The following is a 10306-nucleotide window of genomic DNA, read 5'->3' on the forward strand; positions in this document are numbered from 1 at the left end:
TTTTATAACCTAAGAATGGCAAATTAAAACGAAAGTGTCTTTTTAGAGTAAAAATGTTTTAAACTAACTACATGTTAGTTTTTTATATCAAATATGCTGGTTTAGAGCTTTTTTATAGATATTTAAGTTCAAAATTGACAAGCAAGCAAAACTAATATTTAACTGTATAGCTCAGAACAAATAAATAAGATACAGTAATCTATCCACAAGGGAGATTGATAATTAATAATATTAACATAATATCATTAACATCATAATAATATTATGATATTAATATCATAATAATTTTTATCTAATTATATAAAAACTATAATTTAAACAGCTGTTTCACACATTGAAATGTAAAATTTCATGTGATTGTCAGTAAGTTACAGTTTATTATAATAGTGAACAGAAATTTCGATTTTAAAATTTTTATAATAATTGTGACGTAGTAATGGTACAGTTTATTGTACGTTTAGCTGAATTTGAAATACGCCGTAAATGTTATTGTATGCTTTTTAGGAAAGTTTAAAAAGGTTATTTTGGAAAAATTTCTTAAGCTATTAGAAAATTTTTTTTAAACTGTTGGGAAAAATGTTATAAAATACTCGTGTTTGCCGCTTCGATTTTATTTTGTTTTAATATTTAGTTGGTTTTAATTTTGTTAAAAAAGTGTTTTTGATAATGGATGCATATGTTTTGTTTTTCGCTTTTCTTGTTTAGTGTTACGTTCTTATCTGATTTTTCTATTTTTTCTAAGTTACAAAGTTTGCAGCCGAATTTAGTATTGAATTTTAATTTTGTCCTGTTTAATATTTCCCATTTAATTTTGTATTCTGTATTGTTATCTTTTAAGTTCCATATGTAATACGCTAGTTCTGTTAGAATTACATATGGAACTTAAAAGATAACAATACAGACTACAAAATTAAATGGGAAATATTAAACAGGACAAAATTAAAATTCAATACTAAATTCGGCTGCAAACTTTGTAACTTAGAAAAAATAGAAATCAAAAATCAGATAAGAACGTAACACTAAACAAGAAAAGCGAAAGACAAAATATATGCATCCATTATCAAAAATACTTTTTTAACAAAATTAAAACCAACTAAATATTAAAACAAAATAAAATCGAAGCGGCAAACACGAGTATTTTATAACATTTTTCCCAACAGTCTAAAAAAATTTTTCTAATAGCTTAAAACATTTTTCCAAAATAACCTTTTTAAACTTTCCTAAAAAGCATAAAATAACATTCACAGCGTATTTCAAATTCAGCTAATCGTACAATAAACTGTACCATTACTACGTCACAATTATTATAAAATTTTAAAATTGAAATTTCTGTTCACTATTATAATAAACTGTAACTTACTGATGATCACATGAAACTTTACATTTCAATGTGTGAAACAGCTGATTAAATTATAGTTTTTATATAATTAGATAAATAATAAAACTTTTATGCATAGAAAAAGGATCACTTAATTATATTTATTATTAATTATATTCACGTATAATTAAAAAAAATTCATTTGTTACAAGAAATTATAAAAAACCATTTATGTTAACTTTATAATTACAGAAAACTATTTTATTAAATAACTAAATTTAAAAACTCTATTTAAGCCTATATAAAGTAGCACAATTAAAAAAAACAATGTAAAAAATAAAAACATGATTTAAGAATGCAGGCTGCCTTAGAGAATTGGTGCTTTTTATAAGGAACAACTGTTTAAGGTGATTTCTTAAAGAACAATAAGGAGTTGAATAAATAGTCTTAAGATTAAGAATCAAGCAAAAATAAACTAATTAAAAACTTAAAAATGTATTAGGGTGGCCACTAAACCTGGAATTTGACAATTTAGGCTAAAAAAACGTTGAGTTTGAGAAATTTTGAAAATAACTTGGAATTTTGAACAAAAATCACAGAGAAAACCGGAATTTTATAAGTTATGTAACAAAATTCTGATACTAATGTATCTATCATATAGATAGAAATGTTTTGTCATCAATAGTTTTTTTTGTTAATAAACAGATTTGTGTTGTTTTTTAATGTTGTTTAACCATTTAACACAGTTTTTTTTTACCTTAAACTTGATTTTAAACTAAAAATAGACCCAAAAACAAGTACTTTCAAAAACCTAGAAGAAATTCACTAAACCTGGAGATAACTTGACAAAAACTAGTTGCCGTTAGTTAGTAATTTAAAATCAAGGTCCAACATCTGCAAGGAAATACAGAAAAAAAAATGTCACTCTATCAAACAATACAGTCGTAAATTTAAAGGAATAATATGGAAAAAGCAAAAACTATTGTTAGTTAAACTTTGTTTATATAAAAAAATCAAATTAAAACTATTTGTTTCTTGTCAGACTTGCAACATTTACAGAAAAATAGACAAAATGTACAATTTTTCTATGGGGTACAGCACCATTCATACTAACCCGAATTGAAAAAAAGAATAGTTATGAAACTAAATGCCTTAAACTTAAAGATGATGTATAAAAGATTATTGTAGAAGTAAAAATAATCATGCTAGTGCGTGTTAAAACTAAAGAACTATAATACAAACTGTAAAAATCGTGTTTTAAATTTTTAGTTTATTAGAAAAGAAAGTAGTACAAATTTTAAAACTAAGTAGTAATTTTACTAAAATGGTTTTGTTTGTAAAATATAAACTTTTTGTTCTCCTTAATTTGGATTTCATTTAGCTCTTATGCTAATAAAATATATCATATTAATATTTATTAAATTGATTTTATGTTTTATTAGCGCTACCCAAGAAAAGTTTTACAAACTAAGTTTGACAGTTGTTTTGTGATTCGGACATAGTAGCTTACAGTTATTAAAAGCTAAGAAATTCAATAGTTCAAAAAGTACTTAGTTAAAAAAAACTGTGCGTGAGCATAATGCAGATAATTTAGTTTTATAGTAGTTTTAAGACTAACTATTTTTTGTTTGATATCTATTGATATTTACCATAATGTACTTAAAACAGTAAACTGAAGGTTTTTCATAAATAAATTATTCTATAAGTAATCGAGCTGAAGGAATGCGTAGTAAGCTATTTTATATGTATAAAAAATTTTAAGTAAAAACTGTTTGCTTATTGTCAGATTCTAAAAATAATGATAAAAGCAACTATGTACCACGTTTTCTATAGGCTTTATTTGTGTTCATAATAACCAATGCTATAAAAGTAAATAGTTAAGAAGCTAGATACATTACACTCGAAAAAGATATATAAAATATTTTTGTAGAATCAATAATAAGGATACTAGTGCGTGTGAAAACTGAAGAACTTTAGTAAAAACCGTAAAAGTTAATCGGTAAATAGAATGACGCTCGTATAAGTTGTTAAAATTTTCCAAATTTTAGGGAGGCTTTATATTAAATTGTAAGTCGAATTTATAACACTTCTAGTGGCAAATTCTACTAAGTAACTTTCCGCTTGAGAACACACTTTTAAAACTGTGCCAAAGTGCGTATCCTACCGGCAATATTCTTTACTTACCTATAGTAAACTTAATTAAAACATTTTAAAAGCCACTAATGTTTACAAATGACTATTAAACAAGCTACAGAATTTCTAAGTAATATTTACACAAAGTCTGTCATTCTAGAACTGGGGTCGGCAGATTTATGTGACTCGCGAGCCAATTTTCTTAGAAAAAAACCTTTGAGGGCCCCACTTATTTAAAAAATATTCTAGTAATCAGTAAAAAATATTTTTTAACATCAAAAATATAACAAATTAAGCCAAATTAGACCACTAATAAAAAGTATTTATTGAATTAAGAGCCTGACGTAAGTTTTTATCCCAAAAAATATAATTTTTATTATTTTTGAAATGTATATTTTTTGCTGAAAAGGAGCTCGCGGGCCGCAGATTTTGAGTTAAAGGGCCGCATTTGGCCCGCGGGCCGCAGTTTGCCGACCCCTGTTCTAGAAGGAGAGCTGTCTTGAGCAGAAATGCATATAAATACTGGTAAAAACTACGGAAAGCTACAATAAACTTTAAAAATCTTTAGTTTTTATTTTTTGAAAAATAACTTGCGAACAACAAAATCTATTTGCTAGACCTAAACGACAAGCTAAACTAAAAAACATGTTTTAAAGATTAACCGGTTCTGAATAAATTTTATTGCATTGTTTATTATTTTCGTTAACTAAATAAACTTTAATATATTTTTTTTAACACTCTTTATTTCTATGTTTGAATAATGGGGCTTGCAAATATCATTTGCAATGTTAATTATTATCTTAAATAAATAAACTATAAGACGTATATTTTAAATGTTGGACTTGTTATATAGTTTGTTATTTCATAACGTTTTTTCTTATTCCTTTAATTTTCGATGTACTAGAATTTTTTTTTTAAGTTTCTTTCTTCGTCTTTACAAAACTCAAGTTTTTTTGTTAATACTTTCAAGTAATTCTTTTTTTTAACTAAAAAAAAAATAAATTTGAACACAACGTTTTTTGGGTGTCTTGCCAAACGTGAACTTTTTTGCTTTAAATATATACCAGTTTTTACTGATTCACTAAGCACAAAATATGCAAATAAGTAGTATTTTTGAAAGTTCAACTCAAACTAATTAAAGACAATATGTAAGCTAATAAGTCAATTAAGCAACAAAAAAAAAAGAAAGTGAATATCAAAAGATCGTTAATTTTCGAACTAACTAAAAAAGGTATGCATCATGTAAACAAAAAATAAATAAGCTACTAAATTAAAAACGTTAATAAATGTAAAAAATGTTTGAATTTTAGTTTTTATTTTAAATTGAAAAACGATTATATCTAATATTTAACTGTTCAAAATTATAGGTTTAATCATTTGCTTACAAAAGATCCTAGTGAAGTAACTTCACTGGAATATAAATAAAAACAAATTGTACAGTAATCTTCCTTTATTGTACCAACATATGTTTCTGTGTGTTAACGAATCAACACTCTTCAACTGGGTTCTGTAAAAAAATAATTACTGTAATGAAAGAATAGAAGCATAGAATAAAGTAGGTGTATACATGTTTTCATTAAAATAAAATATTTTCTACAGATAATAGGTAAAATACTTAATATTAAATCCGACTGTTATAATACTATATAATATTTGTGATTATTAAGTCTAAAACAAAGTAAAGTAAACTAAAATAGACAACAAAACAACAAATAATAATATAAACAAACAACTCACGTTAATGGAAAGAAAACTGATTCAAATTAATAATTGAACAAAATACATTCATTACATCTAATAATTACGTCACAATATAAATGAGGTTATTTCTACTATTTGAATAGTATTGCAAAGTATGTTAATTTAGTTTTTATGTTTGTAATCTATTTTGAACAAAATAAAACATTAACCATTAGTTAGTGCAGGGGTCGGCAGGTAGCTGGTACTCGCGGGCCAAATTTCAAATTTCCAAAGTCTTTGCGGGCCGCAGTTTTAGCTTTAGTGACATTTGAATAATACTTTGGTTTTAGTAAAACTAGAGAAAGCTTTACTTTAAATCACTTTATTATTCTAAATAAATTTTTGCTATACATATAATGCCTATTTAAATTATAATAAATTATTAGAATAAAACTCACGTTGACTGATATCCCTAAGTCTTAATAAACTATGTACTTTTTTAAGGACTTATTAAGTTAAACTTAATATTTTTTGTAATTTAACTTACAACCTAGCTCTCTATAGAAAGCCAGCTTGAAAAACATTTATGGGTACTTTTATACAATTTTTATATTTTTAACCCTTCTTTCATATTTCTAAAAATTTTTTTAAAGTATACTTTTGGTCTTAAATAGCTTACGCTCTTTAAAAAACTCATTTATTAGCCAACTAAAAAAAAATAATACCTATTTGTATTGTAGAAAGCTAAAACAAGTATATTAACATAACTAATTCTCGAATACTTTAATAAAACATCTTGTTAGTAATAAACTAGTATGTTATATGGTTGTCACTTTAAAAGCAAAAATATTTAAGTTATATTAAAAGATCAAAAAGCTAAAAACTGGCAGTTAATCAAGCTTAAATACCTAATTAAATTATCATCATTATAATAAAGTACACAATATTTAAGATGACAAAAAAAAATTATAACTAGTATCTTACATTACAGTCATAAAAATATTCTGATAATTCGAAGACTTATTCAAAGTGTTTAAAATAAAAGTATGACACAAACCTGAGTTTTAAAAAAATGTCTTAAACAGATTTAGCCTATTCTGAGTTTTTCAAATTTTTAAACATGCCTGTTTGTTTGTCAATCTTATTTAAAATAAAGAAATAACGAACTTATTAACAGTGAAAAATATATATAGCAAATAAAAATTATAGTTTAGTTTAAATGGACAAATAGGTTTAACAAAAGTATAAAAGTTTATTAAGCAATTAATGAAATAGAAAAACTTATTTTTATTGAGCATTGTAGCAATTATTCTGTAATAAAAATATTGCATTTCAAAAGCGTACATGATAAATATAAGACAAGCTATAAGAAAAACGGTAGTTAGGAGTTATTGCGAGAAAGCAAAAAAAATTAAATCGCTAAAGTCAGTTCCAACAAAACACATGATTATCTTCATCAAGAACTAATGATCGAAGAAACTGTTAAGGCAAGCTATGAGGCAGCAAAACTATTTACTAAAAAGAATATACCATTTAGAACTTTATTTTCTAAAGAATTTATGTTGGTGGTAATGAAATATTTTTGTTTGTTATCAATGAAAACAAGAAGTCGTGTTTAGAAAAATTCTGAAGATTTTAAAGCCGCATAAATAAAATTAGGACTTTAATTAGTTTCTTAAGATGAGAGCACTGATACAACAAATATTGCTTATCTGAGAATTTTATATAGAGGTGTTTTTACTAACCTTGACAATTTAGAAGAATCTCTAGGTTTTATTCCAATGCAAAGCACAACAATACATTTTAAAAGCAAAGGTGCAACGCACCAATATAAAGTTTTTAAAAGTAGAATTTTATTATACTGCTTCTAATATAAAATAAAATTAAAAGTAAAAATAACTGTCTTATATGATATATCAGTATCAAAAAGATAAAGTTAAGCTAATTAAGTGTGTTTTTTGATAAAAAAACATTATTATGGTAAATTTTTGTTTCATATCGAGATTTCATTACTTTAAATGTAAAAATTGTTTAAAAATCCAGGTTTTTTCAAAAATTCTCAAATTCAAGCTTTTTCCAGATTTTTTTAGCACAAATTTTCAAATTCCAAGCTTTTCTGGGATTTAAGTTTTACTTACTTATATGTATACAATAATGTTAATAATATTTCAAATTATATCAGCTTCAAAATTTTTAATTTAACATATATTATAATTCAAGCCAACACAGTGAATTGAACAAAACATAAATCATAAGTTTAATTTGTAACTCTTTAAAGCAAAAAAGTCAGCCTGATTGAGAAAAAACTAGTCTGATATTTTCGTATACAAAAAGTAATTCAAGCCAAACTCCTAAAAAAAAGACTAAATTGGCCTTAGATTTGAAATCTTCAAATAGTTTTGAATGTTTATTTTTTTTATTAACAATGTACAAACTTGATAAATTACCATCCCTAAAACTAGTTTTTATTAAACAGGTAGTTTCAAAAAACAGAAATTGTATATATTAGTATGCATATGCAACGCAAACAAATTAACTTAATTAACTTAACTTAAATTAAGAACTTAACTTTGCCATAAAACATTGTTTGAAAAATAAAAATGCATGCTTAACAGAAACTATTTTAATTTATGTCATGCACATTGTTTTACATGTGTCTGTACACACTTAGCCATTACATGTAGAAGCAATAATGTTAGAAAGTTATGCATAAACTAAACTTACAATTAAGACAAAAGTTATTTTGAGTTTATTACTTAACAAATATTTCACGCTAAAGCGATGATCACAATTAAACAAACTTATACACTAAATTTAATCTAACTTAGGTATAAACATGAGCATGTTTGTTCATTGGTGTACATAGGAATTTATTTAAAGTGCAAATAAAACTTTAAAAAGATCAAAATGTATCAAGACTACAATAAAATAAACCTTATTTCTTATAATTTTGTCATTTTAAATGTTTTTATGCACACTCAAAACTAACTAATAGTGATAAGATATCTATAAAAGAAACTTAGGTATAAAATAAATGTATAACAAAATACCTTAATTGTAAAGAAATAACATTTTTGTTAACTTCTGTGCATCACTTATGTCAAAATGGAAATCATTTGTATTTAATTTATTTACTAAATAGGTTTTATATAAATAACTTACTAAAACGAAGCACTCTTTAAACTTTTTTTTCAGATAACTACTTTTTGTTGTAAGAAAAAAGTTATTGTGAAACTGAGAAATAAACCTTGTTAGACTGCTAATTTGTCTTTTTCACATATTAAGCTATAGCAGTAAAGTCTATTAACTATTTTAAAATTTTATACAGGAACTTAAAACGAAATTTATCAAATTAAACCAGATTACCAAAAAAAAATAAATTAAAAAATACTTTTGCTCAGCGGGCCACATTTACATGCTCGCGGGCCACAAAATTTTCTTTCGCGAGCCGCATTCCATTCAAAAAATAAACGTGCTCGCGGGCCGCAGTTTGCCGACCCCTGAGTTAGTGTATCAATAAAATTTAATAAAACTTAACAATGAAAGTCACAGAAACTCGATGTAACATGTATATTATATATTAAGTGTTTGTAATGATTAAATCAAAGTTATATACAATTAGGAAGCAGATTTAGTTCAGATGTAAAAAACAATATTAAAAAAATTTAAATTTAAGAAAACAAAACACAAAAAAATCAAACTTGTTATTGAGCTTACAAAGTACTGACCGATAATTAAGTTACAGCGACATACATAAAATCACAATGACTTAAATTACATATATATATTGTATTTAATAACTATTGAAATAATTGATTGATAAAGTAGCAGTCGGGTGTTTAAATTAAATATCCCATACATAAATTTTAAATATTTAATAAGTAAACTGTGTTATATATGAAAGTTAAAATGTAAAACAACGAGGTGGTCATATGCTAAGTAGAATATCAAATCACAGATAAACCGTGCTTTTTTACCTACTACGCCCAAGAGAGCTAGTAGGTTTTTTACTGCAGGTTTATACTTAGCATATGACCACCTCGTTGTTTTACATTTTAACTTTCATATATAACACAGTTTACTTATTAAATATTTAAAACATATGTATGGGATATTTAATTTAAACACCCGACTGCTACTTTATCAATCAATTATTTCAACAATTATTAAATACAATATATATGTAATTTAAGTCATTATGATTTTATGTATGTCGCTGTAACTTAATTATCGGTCAGTACTTTGTAAGCTCAATAACAAGTTTTTTTTTTTTGTGTTTTGTTTTCTTTAATTTTAATTTTTTCAATTTTGGTTTTTACATTTGAACTAAATCTGCTTCCTAATTGTATATAACTTTGATTTAATCATTACTAACACTTAATATATAATATACATGTTACATCGAGTTTCTGTGATTTTCATTGTTAAGTTTTATTAAATTTTATTGATACACTAACTAATGGTTAATGTTTTATTTTGTTCAAAATAGATTACATACATAAATACTAAATTAACATACTTTGCAATACTAATTAAATAGTTGAAATAACCTTATTTATATTGTGACGTAATAATTAGATGTAATGAATGCGTTTTGTTCATTTATTAATTTGAATCAGTTTTCTTTCCCTTAACTTAAAGTTTTAATTTAAAGTTTATATCAGTAAAGTGTTTGTTTTTATACGCATTTCATTTTAATATACTTTTACATACAAAAATACAGTAGACTACCCTTTAAGTACGCACTTTTTTGGTACGCACCTCGCCTTAAGTACGCACTTACCTAGAACGACAAAAAATTTCTAAATTTTTTTAAACTTAGATTTTTTCTAAAGACTTGTTCCATAGAGTCATTTTCTGACGCTTTCCATCCATTTTTCTATTTTTTTCTAAAATTTCTAAATTTTTTTTATTTAAAATCTTTCAGAATATCTCTAAAAAAAAGCTAATTTTTTTGTGACATAATACAAAACTAATTAACCACAAAAACTAGTTACAATTTTTATAAAGTTAGAATAAACATATAAAAAGAAGCAACAACAACAAAAAACTAAAGTTAAAAAAAATTAATGAGCATCTTATCATTGTGCACTTATACTATAAATGTTTCTATTGATATAAACTTTCTTACAAAAACAGTCCTGAAACGTTTTTCTTTCAAAAAAAAAAAAAAAT

The sequence above is a fragment of the Thalia democratica genome, chromosome 1 (genome assembly GCF_965202585.1).
Source record: "Thalia democratica chromosome 1, ktThaDemo2.hap1.1, whole genome shotgun sequence".
NCBI classification, from domain to species: Eukaryota; Metazoa; Chordata; class Thaliacea; order Salpida; family Salpidae; genus Thalia; species Thalia democratica.